General features: G+C 44.2%; 1 protein-coding gene across 7 annotated transcripts in view; it reads right to left on the bottom strand.

Moving 5' to 3' along the window:
- LZTR1 (leucine zipper like post translational regulator 1) overlaps positions 1–13,774 on the bottom strand; it is a 298,705-nt gene that overhangs the window by 188,083 nt on the left and 96,848 nt on the right. The window lies entirely within an intron of this gene.

Genomic DNA, 13,774 nt, shown 5'->3' with positions numbered 1-13,774 from the left:
CAGGAAAAGATCTAACAGTGTTGATCATCTAGTCCTGTCTCCTTCTGGGCAGTTCAGTACTGAAATACATTCTCTGCTTTTTCCCAACACATTTTTAAATAGCCAAAGTGAGGAGGGTTCCGCCACTTCCCTTGAAGAATATGGAAACACTCTAACATCATGAGATTACATTTCCTGATTTTCAGCATACATTTTTCTTTGCTTATTTTCATTTCATTGCTCAAAGTTTTAACTGTTGTATCTTACACCCTTATATCCTTTGGAGAAGCAGTAAATAATTATAAGAAAATGGCAGTTCCACAGAACGATCTGGATCTCATGGAAATCTGGGCTCACTGGAACATGTGTTTTAATATAGCCAGAAGTCATACATCTGGAAACAAAGAATATAGGTTACACGTACATGATGGGGGACTACATTCTGGAAAGCAGTGACTCTGAAAGGGACTTAGGGGTTATGGTGGATAGCCAACCGAATGTGAGTTTCCAGTGTGACAGAGTGACTAGAAGAGTAAATGCAATCTCTGAACATATAAACATGGGAAATATCAAATAGAAACAGCACGGTGATATTACTACTATATATGGCACTAGAGAGGCCATCACTAGAATTCTGTGTCAAGTTTTCAAATTCATAGATTTTAAAGGACAGAAGGAACCACTACCATCAACTAAACTGACTTCCTGAACAACACAGGCCAGAGAATTTCACCAAATGATTCCTGCATCAAGCTTATAACTTCTAGATGAGCTACATATCCAATTCTGACGTAAAGACTCGCAAGTGAGAGAATCCACCACAGCCCTAAGTAACTTGTTCTAATGGTGAATAACCCTCACGGTTGAAAATGTGCAACTTATTTCTAGTCTGAATTTGTCTAGTGTCAGCTTCCAGCCACTGGATCTTCTTATGCCTTTGTCTGCTAAATTAATGAATATTCTACAGCTGAAGTCTTCTCGTCTTGTACATACTTCTAGACTGTGATTGAGGTCACCTTTTAACATTCTCTTAGATTCTCTAACACAGAGAGAATACTGTGCGGCCTCCTAGAATATCAGATCAGGTGCAGTACTGATCACCTCAAAAGAGATGCTGCAGAATTACAGGGGATTCTGAGAAGGGTGATGAGACTGACTAAGGGAGAGATTGAAAAAACTAGTACAATACTTACCTTAGAAATATCTTAGAAAGGCGACAAATAAGATGGAACATGATGAAAGTATACAAAACAATTAATGGAATTTCTGTTCTCCCAGTCACATAACACAGGAAGAAGGGTTTAAGTCAAAGAAAATTAAAAGTTAGCAAATTCATAACCCATAAGAGGAAGAGCTTTTTCACACATCTCATGGAACAAAGCGGCAGAGCAGAACATTGTTGAGGCTAAGAACTTAGCAACATTCAAAAAAGAAATGGACTTCTATAGGTATAATAGAAATATAATATGAATTAATAAATCATTAATCTTACTGCATACTAAATGTAAATGCTAACAAAATTTGGAAATATCCACAGATTTCATGGATTCCAAGGCCAGAAGAGACTACTGTGATCATCTAGTCTGATCTCCTGTATAAAACAGACATAGAACTTCCCCAAAATAATCTGACAGCATATCTTTTAGAAAAACATCCAATCTTGATTTAAAAATGGTCAGTGATGGAGAATCCACCATGGCCCTTGGTGAATTGCTCCAATCATTAATTACACTATTAAAAAATTACACTATATTTCCAGACTGGATTTATCTAGCTTCAACTTCCAGCCATAGCACTGTGTTATACCTTTCTCTACTAGACTGAAGAGCTCATTATCAAATATTTGTTCTCCGTGTAGGTACTTTTAGACTGTAATCAAGTCACTCCTTTGCCTCCTTTTTAAAACAGATTAAGCTCCTTCTATAATACCATTATAAACCATATTTTCTAAGCCATTCTCGTGACTCTTCTCTGAACTCTCTCCAATTTATCAACATCTTTCTTGAATCATGGGCACCGGCACTGGACACTGTACTCCTGCAGTGGTCACACCAGTGCAAATACAGAGGTAAAATAAACTCTTTATTCCTACCAGAGTTCATGCGTCTAAAGATCATAGTCACCCTTTTGGCCACAGCGTCACACTGGAAGCTCATGTTCAGCGGATTATTTATCATGACCCCTCAGTCTTTTTCAGAGTCACTGCTTCCCAGGATAGTCTCCTATCCTGTAAGCATTGCCTACATTCTTTGTTTCTAGATGGATACATTTACATTTCGCTATGTTAAAATGCATATTGTTTGCTTGTCCTCAGCGTACCAAGCAATCCAGATTGCTCTGTATTAGTGACCTGTCCTCTTTGTTATTTACCATTCCCCCAATTTTTGTGTCATCTGCAAACTTTATCAGTGATAATTTTATATTTTCTCCCAGGTCACTGATAAAAATGTTAAATAGTCTAGGGCAAAGAACTGCTCCCTGTGGGACTCCACTAGAAACACACTTATTGATGATGATTCCGCGTTTACCATTACATTATGAGACCACAGAATGCATCTGATGAAGTGAGCTATAGCTCACGAAAGCTTATCCTCAAATAAATTTGTTAGTCTCTAAGGTGCACAAGTACTCCTTTTCATTTTGAGACCTATTGGTTAGCCATCTTATAATTCATTTAATATGTGCCATGTTAATTTTATATCATTCTAATTCTGTAATCAAAATATTGTGCAGTATCAAATCAAAAGGATCACTTAGAATCATAGAATCATAGACTATCAGAGTTGGAAGGGACCTCAGGAGGTCATCTAGCCCAACCCCCGGCTCAAAGCAGGACCAATCCCCAACTAAATCATCCCAGCCAGGGCTTTCTCAAGCCTGACCTTAAAAACCTCTAAGGAAGGAGATTCCACCACCTCCCTAGGTAACCCATTCCAGTGCTTCACCACCCTCCTAGTGAAAAAGTTTTTCCTAATATCCAACCTAAACCTCCCCCACTGCAACTTGAGACCATTACTCCTTGTTCTGTCATCTGCCACCACTGAGAACAGCCTAGCTCCATCCTCTTTGGAACCCTCCTTCATGTAGTTGAGGGCTGTTTTTTCCCCAAGTACAGAACAGAAATAGTTATTGAACACTTCTGCCTTTTCTGCAATATTATTGATAATTCTGTCATTTCCATCTAATAATAGAACAAACCCATGGTTAGGATTCTTTTTGTTCCTTATAAACTTCTCAGCTTCTTTAACTCAGAGTCTTTAACTCTGAACACAGATTTCTCCTTACATGAGTACATGGGTACTCCACAATTCCCGGTCCTGCGGGAGCAGGGAGCTGCTGCAGCCAGCGGGGAGTGCCCAGGAACACGAAGTGCCGTGGCTGGTACGGGTGCCCCAGAGCTCCGAGCCAGAGCCACCAAAGGTGCTGTGGGGTGCCTGCAGCTCCCCATTTTGTCACGTATATTTTTAGTAAAAGTCACAGATAGGTCACAGGCAATGAAGAAAAATTAACGGAAGCCCGTGACCTATCCGTGACTTTTACTAAAAATATGCCTGACAAAATCTTAGCCTTACCCATGAGTGAAGGAAACCAGAAGATTGCTTCTTCTTCAACATACTTCCAAGTTACCTGAACTCATCTATTATCTGCCAGATATCCCACAATGCAGTGTCATTAGTGCCAATATGACCCAACATGAATGGATCTTTGCCCATCAACTTCAAAAGTCTATCCAATCTTAAGAGTGATGTCTCATGTCTTTGCTCCAGGAAGGCAGCATACTACCCTGTTCTCTGCAAGTTCCTTGTAGAATGTTCTTTCTATTCATTGTGATACAGCATGGCCAGAAGGCAGCTGGAGAGTGATATAGGAGAGATAGGTAAGTCCCAGGATGAGGAGAAGCCTTACTCCCTGTAGAGGGAAGAAAGGTTACTATAGATTAATTAAAAGCATTTGAAGCCAATTAGAGCACCTGAAGCTAGTTACCTGATAAAAAAAACCCTGCTTCAATCAGCCAGGGGAAGGAGTTGGAGCAGAGGAGAGTTTGGAGAAGTGCCATGGCTGGCTAGAAGACCAAGACCCTAGGTAAACAGACACCCAGCTTGTGCAGAGAGAGGGCAGGAAGCCCCACAAGCTGAAGAGCAGGAGAGGGAAGTAGCCCAGGGGAAGGAAGCACCAGTTCAAGCGGTTTGCCACTATCCCTAGGGCCCCTGGGCTGGGACCAGGAGTAGAGGGCAGGCCCTGGTCCCTCCCTCTCCACTACCCTTCTGTGGGTTACTAGTGAGACAGGAGAGACCTGTGAATGGTTGGAGAATAATTTGTAAACAAGCTTGCTTTTTTTACAGGTGAGGCTGAGCTGCCATCCACAGGGATGTCCCATACATTTCTCCATTCCCTCGGACCATCTGTATCTTAAGAGGTATCTTCCACAATTTCCACACTGAGGTCCTGGTATCGATTGCAAACTTCTAGCTGTATGGAATTCCTCCGGTGCTCTATTCTCTAGTAGCTATAGCCTGCCCATCCTCATCTGTCTCCACCTGTGAAGAATGCTGACGTGATCTCTTGCCTTTGGTGGTTACGAACTACCAGACTTCTTATCTAATTTTCTCTCTCTCAAACTTTTTGGTGGCCAGCTCCTTTCTTTGATCCTGGGGTACTGATGTTTCCTGAACCTGGCCGCCTAGAAACTCTTCAGCTTCTCTAATTCTCAGTAGCATCTACTTCCCCCTCCAATCCAAGAATCTTTTCCTCCAGCACAGCCACCTACTTGATCTCCATGCACAGGAAGTCCCTTCTGATGTCAGGAAGGAAAAAATACATGGCACATGTGTTTCAGATCACAATCACTGTTCCATTGCTCGCCATCCTGAAATCACACGTGGACCTGAACCTTGAAGGAGAGCCTCTCTAAACTGTCCTCAAAACTCTTCTGTTCGTTGCCTCTGTTTGTGTCTCTCAAGTTCACCTAGCAAATGACTTTTTATACAAAGTCTCTTTGTTTAGCTCAGCTCAGCCCTGCCCCTCATCACCAAGGAGAGATTAGCCACTCAGAAAGGTCAACCAGCAAGGCTGAACAAAGCTCCAAGGGTCAGAGTCTCATGGCTTTACCAAGGCACCAACACACAGATCTGACTCAGCTGCTTATTCAGGGGCAGCTATGCAGCCCATACTCAGAGAGCGGACAGACAACCCACAGATTGACCAAATGTGCCACTCACCAAGTCCCATTACCTCCAAGTATGAAGTCTGCAGCTACACCCTCCAAAACTCTCCTCTTAGCTGCATCTGTTAAACCTCATATTTCAGGGCTTAAGACAATATCTACGTAAAGGGTTTGAAGAAGACATAAGAACTGCAAGCTGGATCAGACCTCAGGTCCAGCTATCTAGCCCAGGATCCTGTCTCCAACAGTTGCCAGTACCAGATAATCCAGATACTTAAGAGTAGGATATAAAAAAACCCAATAGGCGGATATGAGATAGTCTGCCCCCCACTTTAGGTCTCATCTTAATCTCTAATAGTTGGAGATTAGTTTAAGATCTGAATCAAGTTGTCTGGAGTGGCTCACAACCGTGAGTGCCAACCTCAGGGCAGACTGTTAAGAAGCAGGGCATAAGGCCCAAATTGTTTGTGTGTTCCATAATTATATTTCACTAACCAAGTATTAAGTGTGAACTCCTCAAGCACTATAACAACCTTAACATGGAGTTACAAATAGTTCCCTTGGTTTACTCCAGTATATCTTGCAACTGAAGCAAACTTTCCTTTCTGACAGATAGTCTCTGACACCAAAAATCACAATAATATTCAGGATACTCCCAGTCTCAAAAGACCAGTCACTTATCCCAGGTCAAGTGCACAGTAGACCTCTCACCAAAGACAACACTTGTAGCCAATGCTATAATAAACTAACTAAAGATTTATTAATTAGGGGAGAAAACCAAAAAAGAGTTATTTACAAGGTTAAAGCAAGTTAACTAACACGCACACACAAATGAGTTACAGTCTTAGGTTCTGTCATAAATATAAAAGGAAGGGTAACCACCTTTCTGTATACAGTGCTATAAAATCCCTCCTGGCCAGAGGCAAAACCCTTTCACCTGTAAAGGGTTAAGAATCTATGGTAACCTTGCTGGCACCTGACCCAAAATGACCAATGAGGGGACAAGATACTTTCAAATCTGGAGTGGGGAGCGGAGACAAAGGGTTCTGTCTGTCTGTGTGATGCTTTTGCCGGGAACAGATCAGAAATGGAAGCATTCCAACTGCTGTTAAGTTAATAAGTAATCTAGCTAGAAAATGCATTAGATTTTCTTTTGTTTAATGGCTGGTAAAATAAGCTGTGCTGGAGAGAATGTATATTCCCGGTTTTGTGTCTTTTTGTAACTTAAGGTTTCGCCTAGAGGGATTCTTTATGTTTTGAATCGGATTACCCTGTAAGGTATTTACCATCCTGATTTTACAGAGGTGATTCTTTTACCTTTTCTTTAATTAAAATTCTTCTTTTAAGAACCTGATTGATTTTTCATTGTTCTTAAGATCCAAGGGTTTGGGTCTGTGTTCACCTGTACCAATTAGAATAAGAATAAGCTTAGGGGGTCTTTCATGAAGGTCCCCACATCTGTACCCTAGAGTTCAGAGTGGGGAAGGAACCTTAAAAGGTTCCAAAAAGTAATAGAAGCTGCTGTAATGTGCAAGATTTATACATCCTTTAGGGCTAACCCAAGCTAAGCAGCTTAGAGATCCTTTGTTTATTCTTAGAAATATCGCCTTCTCCAAATTCCAGGCAGCACAGTGATACAGTTCCTTCTGATCAAGGATTTTTATTCCCTTCCCCCAGAGTTCGAACTGTGATGGGATCAGGGTTTATGCACATCCCCTCTTCATGGGTGTGTGGGGAGAGCGACGTAAAAAGTCTTTTTCCACTGATGTCCCACAATGGTTTGTCTGTTGTCTATAAGCCTTCTTTTGCTGGGCGGGAGATGACACGTCTTGTGGTAAACTAGTATTTCACACTTGATAATGCTTCTCTGCTGACTGTGGGGGCTTCCAGTTTCACAGCAAACACTTTTATAGTTACAAAGCACACACTTAAATTTTACCTTATAATGTGTGTGACAGGGTCGGGCCAGATGGCTACAGGAGAGTAACAGAAGGCAGATATATTAGCCCCAGGCTAAGTAGGTCCCTTTTCCCTGGGTAAGGTGACAGGGAAGGTTCCAGAACAATCAGGAACCTTCTGGAGATAATTAAGACAGACAGGCTGATTAGAACACCTGCAGCCAATCAAGAAGCTGCTAGAATCAATTAAGGCAGGCTAATCGGGGCACCTGGATTTTAAAAAGGAGCTCACTTCAGTTTGTGGTGCGCGTGTAAGGAGCTGGGAGCAAGAGGCACTAGGAGCTGAGAGTGAGAACATGGACTGTTGGAGGACTGAGGTGTACAAGCATTATTAGACACGAGGAGGAAGTTCCTATGGTGAGGATAAAGGTGGTGTTGGGAGGAATCATAGAATCATAGAATATCAGGGTTGGAAGGGACCCCAGAAGGTCATCTAGTCCAACCCCCTAGGAGGAGGCCATGGGGAAGTAGCCCAGGGAGTTGTAGCTGTTGCACAGCTGTTCCAGGAGGCAGTCTAGACAGCTGCATTCCACAGGGCCCTGGGCTGGAACTCGGAGCAGAGGGCGGGCCCGGGTTCTCCCCAAATCATCCCAACTCCTGGTCAGACACAGGAGGAGTCAACCTGGACTGTGAATTCAGAAAAACGACCAAGCTGAGGGCTGCCGTGAAGCTCCAAGGCGAGCAGATCCGCCAATAAGCGCAAGACCCACCAAGGTAGAGCAGGAACTTTGTCACACGTGGGATACAGCTATTATAAGTGAGACTAATGCAGGCAGCAACTCACTAGCATTTCATAAAGTCCAAACACTAAGCACAGTCTTATAAACCTTAGTATCTATTTTAACAATGCTAACACACAGGGGAGCCAGACACAAGTACTCCTTTTCTTTTATCTATGCATTTGTTAGTGTCAGTGAGACCTAGACATGAGCTGGCACCTGGTCTGCCAGCATCACAATCTGAATCACATGATTTAACATAGCTTTCAAGATATTTTATTAACAAGCTTGGAAGGACTATCTTTTGACAGCGTGGATACCAGAACTGGACAGAGTATCCAGTAATGCCATCATACAATAGTAATAACAGCTCACTTACTTCTAGTCAATACATTCTTCTATTCAACCCATCCTTGTTTATACATCAAAATATCGCACGTTGACAGAAAGGCCGAAAGCTTAAGCATATATCACAACTACGCTAAAGAAATCCCATAAAGCCTTGCAAGTAACGTTAAGAGAGACACACACACAATGGAAATTTACTAGTTTGATTGTTTTAAAGTAAAAGAACATAATGTACTCTCATAAGTATTGTTTTTCTACGATGCTAAAAACCACAAGAAAGGAAGACGTTTCATAGGTGAATAGAAGTTACAACTGCAAAAGGGCAAAATTTAGTAGTTGGCAAAAACATGTTTTCAGCTTATATTCAGTTGTATTGGTCAAAGTTGTTTTCATGGAAATATAACGCACAACAGAATGTTTAAACCATGTAGTCAACAAGTTTCTCTTTGCTAGAGATTGGATAATAAGTTACACAGTTAGTTGCAAATTGTAACATAATAAAAATAAGTAATGTATAAAAAAACCTATAGATTGCAAACCAAATCAGACCAGAGCAAATGGACAGCCTTGGTAACCCCATTTTGGTAAGTTTTGCCTTTCTGTGTGCCTACTGACACATTTTTAGTTAAGGCAAGTTGACTTCATAAACCGAGTTGAGCTGGTTATTCAATGACTTATCATTCAGTGCATAAACCAATGATAATTATTCACCTGACTGCTAACTCATTTTCTGAGTCACTGCTTTCCAAAATGTGGGCCCACCCCACAAATCCTATAAGAGTGATCTTCATTATTGGTTCTTAGATATACGACCTTGCATTTAGCTATATTAAAATCACATGTTGTTCAGGTGAATCCAGATTAACCAGGCAGTCCAGATCACTCAGTGGAACTGACCTGTCAATCCTTCTTTACCAACATTTTTTTATTTTCGTCCGGGTCATTGTGATGGTATGTACAAACCCCACGCTGGGCAACAAGAGGTTAAGGGATCATTTTGGACTCACCCAGCCTCGCCCCGATACTTCTGCAACAAATGCTCTATCTGCTGGAGGAATTAAAAGGCAGGGAATTAGCTCATTTGGGTGGCAGAACTGGAGGTGAGCAGATCTGCAGCCCACAGCTCCTGCAGAGCAGAGGGAATCCTAAGTCTCTGATCCAGCTGCCCAAAAGGGCACTCCCTGAGGGAAGAGAGGACCCACCCCAAAGTCCAACCAGCGAGGGAAGTATCCTCTGGACCTTGGACTTTGGTAACCCCCTTCACTTATTCTGGTTTGGGTTTCCCCACCATGGGAAAGCCTGGGACTAAACTGACCCCGAGGGGGTGAACAAGAGGAAGAAGCCCAGGGAGAACAGTCTTAAGCAGCCTTGATTACCAGACTACTGGTAGCCCAAAGGGCTCTGGGTAGGAGCCCAGTGGAGCGGGAGGACCCAGGCTCCCCTCCCCACAACCCCCTTGGCAGTCAGGAGTGGCACTGTGATCACTAGGCCATACTCCCCAAGAGAGGTCCATTACAAATTGGTGGAGAATGTGGGAAACACCCCACCCTGAGAGAAGGACAAACTGACTGACCAAGGCGGCCAAACCGCCCGACGTAGAATAACGTTGGCTGGTACGCCAGCAGAGATGGAGTCAGAACAGTTGCTGAAATGGATGACTGAGAACCAGCAGCAGTAGGCAGCACAACAGCATCAAAAGCAACAGCTCCTGCAGCAAATGGCCGCCCAGCAACTGGTTCAGGACTTAGGGTCCCAGAAACAGGAACAGCAGCAAAGTTTAATTCAACAAGTCGTGGCATTAATGAAGCCCCAAGTGTCCCCCAGAGCTTCTCCCTTGGGGGGCCTGGAACCAAACCCTGGAGCCCCACCAGTACCCACGAAGCTCACAAAAATGGGCCTTGAGAATGACCCTGAGGCTTTTCTAGTGACATTTGAGCAGGTGGTGACGGCGGTCCGATGGCCCCCTGACCAGCACGGGCCGTATACCAAGGACAGGATGCAGAGACCACCCAAGACTATCCTCAGGTCAGAGCGGCCATATTGGACTACCTCAACATAACCGAGGAGACCTTCCGCCAGATGTTCCACAGGGAGAGGTACCCTCCAGGGGCTCAACCCCGGGTTGTCACACAGAAACTGTGAGATCTATGTTGGAGATGGCTAAAATCAGAAGGGCGGCCCGGAGTAGAGGTGGCTGAACTCATCCTGGTGGAGCAGTTTGACCAAATCCTCCCAAAGAGGGGCAGGGGGACTGGGTGCTCAGACATCGACCAGAGTCACTTACCGAAGCTGTGTGATTGACGGAAAACTATCCGGCAGCTGAGAGAGCTCTAACTCCGGCATCTGAGCCATTGCTTGATGCCAGAAATACCCCTCGACAGAAGGGGGAAGCCAACCAGGGAAGTCAGAAGCTACACAGAGTGTCCCAGCCTATCAGGGGCCCAGCCAGCCCTCAAGCGCAGGAGAAACCCCAGGTCCTCCAACCTCAGCCCGAACATAAAGCCTGGGGTCCCCAAGGGACTTCCCCACTCAAAAGCCAGGAAGGATGAGGGGGCCAAGCATCTGGGGGAAGACATCCCCAGAGGCCCAGTTCCCAACAAGCAGTCCTGGGGCTAACCATGGGGGCCTGTTTCTCCTGTGGGCGTCAGGGCTAGCATTATCAGGAATGCCCCTATATGGGGTGCAGCTCTGGGCAAGTATGATGGCAGAGAGTCATGCCTGGAAGCACACCCCAGCAAAGGTAACAGTTCTTGTACAAATAAATGGGACTGAGGTAGTAGGTCTCGTAGACTATGGGTGTGGGCAAACTCTGGTCCGGGATGACTTGGTCCCCTACCCTAAAGCCCCCAGGGAGACCATCTCCCTGAAGTGCATTCATGGGGATATTAAACCCTATACCAGTGCCTGGGTCGAGGTCACCACAGGGAAGAACAATAAGCCCCCTCATAGTAGGGCTAGCCCCAACCCTAGCCTTCCACATAATCTTCGGTCAGAATTGGGAACACTTCTCCGACATATTGAGGGGATGTAGACCTGCTCCTGGGAACCTGGAGGAAGCGCCTGAGGGAACCAGAGTAGGCAGGGAACCCCAGCCCGTCACACAGGCTGGAGTATATTAGGAGCAGGACCCCAGGGCAGGGAAGGGGGGGTCCAGCCAAAAGGAAGTGCTGCCGGAAGATCCTCCTAATGAGGAGACATTACAAACCCCACTCTAGGAAGGGGACTTACTGACCCGAGAGACTGATTTCGTGAAGGACCAGAGGGAAGATGAGACCTTGAGCCATGCATATGAACAACTCCCAGTGGTTCAAAGTGAGGTCGCAGATCCCCACCAGGCTGCGTAATACACTCAAAGACCATTGGATAGGGGAAATTCAGTCACAACTCCTCATCCCTCAGTCGCATTGATGAGAAGTCATGCGACTGTACCATGCTATCCCCTCTGCAGGCCATCTTGGACAAGAGAAAACTTTGGCCCGGATCTTAGACCGCTTCTTCTGACTTGGTGTACATCAAGAAGTTAAAAACTTCTGCAACTCCTTCCCTGAATGCCAGCTAGTTGGGCCAAAAGGTGGGGTGAAAGCCCCCCTCATCCCACTCCGGTTCATCAATGTCCCCTTCAAACACATTGGTATAGACCTTGTCAGCACCCTGGAAAAAAGTGCCGCTGGATACAAACACCTATTGGTGAGTCAATTATGCAACTCACTATCCTGAGGCAATCCAACCTACGTAACACCAATGCAAAGACTATTGCCATGGAACTACTGAAAGTCCTTGCTTAAGTAGGCGTTCCTAAGGAGATGGTCACCGACCAAGGTACGAACTTCAAGTCCCACTTGATGAAACAAGTCTGTGTCAGTTTATCACCTGCAAAGGGATGGCCTGGCTGAACACTTCAACTGAACGCCAAAGCAGATGCTAAGAAGTTTTATGCCTGAAGACCTGCATCATTGGGATCAACTGATTCCATTTCCTGTTTGCCATTCAGGAAGTCCCACAAACCCCCTTGGCAGTCAGGAGTTGCAGCCGTGACCACTAGGCCACGCTCCCCAAGAGAGGACCGTTACAGTCATTGATAAAGATATTGAATTGCATTAAGCCAAGAAGAGATTCTTAGGGAACTCCACTAGAAATGCCAGCACAGAATGGTGATTCTCCATTTACAATTACTTTGTGAGGTCTACCAGTCAGCCAGTACTTAACCCATCTAGCGTGCTTTCTTCATTTTGCATATTGCTATTTTTTAAAAATCAGAATACGGAGTAGTACAAAGTCACTTCCCTTACAGAAATCTAAATATGTCAGTAAAACTGCCTTTGACAATGAAACTCGTAATCTCATCAAAAAATCAAGTTTGTTTGACACAACTTAATTTCCATCAAACCATGTGGATTGGCATGAATTACACTGCCATCCTTTAAATCTTTAGCGACTGCATCTTCTATCAGCTTTTCCATTATTTGACCCAGGATCAATGTCAAGCTAAGTGGCCTATAGTTACCTAGGCCATACTCTTTACACCTTTAGATACTAATCCTCTTGAACTTTCCCAGCATTCCAAGGATTTGTTGTCCAGTTCTGGTGTCCTCACTTAAAAAAAAAAAAAAAAGAGGCTGACAAATTTACCTGGGGTCAGAAAATACTACAAGAATGAGTAGAGGTCTGGAAAACCGCCTTAGAGTTAGATATTACAGGAGTTCCGTTTATTTACTTTATCCAAGAAAAGATTAAGAGGTGACTTGATCACAGTCTATAAATATCCACATGGAAAGAAGGGCTGTAATCTAACAGATAAAAGCATAACAAGATCCAACAGATGGAAGCTAAATCTAGACAAATTCAGGCTAAAAAGAAGACGTATATTTTTACTAGTAATAACAATTAACCATTGGAACAATACATCTACAGATGCCATGGATTCTTCATCACCTGAAGTTTTAAAACTAGGACAGGACTGGGTGTCACAGCACAGGCCAGAGAATTTCACCAAGTGATTCCTGCAGATCTTTGAGAAAATCTGCTCTAGGCTCAACCAGAAGTTATGAGCTGGATGCAGGACTCACTTGGTGAAACACTCTGGTCTGGGCTATACAGGTGATCAGACTAGATGATCATAAAGGTCCCTCCTGGCCTTCAGTATCTATGAAATGTACACAAAGGTACAAACCATACTTGGTTTTCCCAACTGAAAGGAAAAACTGAAGCTGAAATCAAATCTGCACACAGTGGAAACAAAGAAATAGTCAGTTTCCTGCTAAATATGTATAAGAACATAAGAGCGGCCATACTGGGTCAGACCAAAGGTCCATCTAGCCCAGTATCCTATCTTCCGACAGTGGCCAATGCCAGGTGCCCTAGACGGAACGAACAGAACAGGCAATCATAAAGTGATCCATCCCCTCTCGCCCATTCCCAACTTCTGGCAAAGAGAGGCTAGGGACACCATCCCTTCCCATCCTGGCTAACAGCCATTGATGGACCTATCCTCCATGAACTTACCTAGTTCTTTTTTGAACCCTTTTATAGTCTTGGCCTTCACAACATCCTCTGGCAAAGAGTTTCACAGACTGACTGTGCGTTGTATGAAAAAATACTTCCTTTTG

The sequence above is a fragment of the Lepidochelys kempii genome, chromosome 21 (genome assembly GCF_965140265.1).
Source record: "Lepidochelys kempii isolate rLepKem1 chromosome 21, rLepKem1.hap2, whole genome shotgun sequence".
Lineage (NCBI taxonomy): Eukaryota > Metazoa > Chordata > Testudines > Cheloniidae > Lepidochelys > Lepidochelys kempii.
Note: the sequence above shows the minus strand (reverse complement) of the source record. Positions and strands in the feature narration are given on the sequence as shown.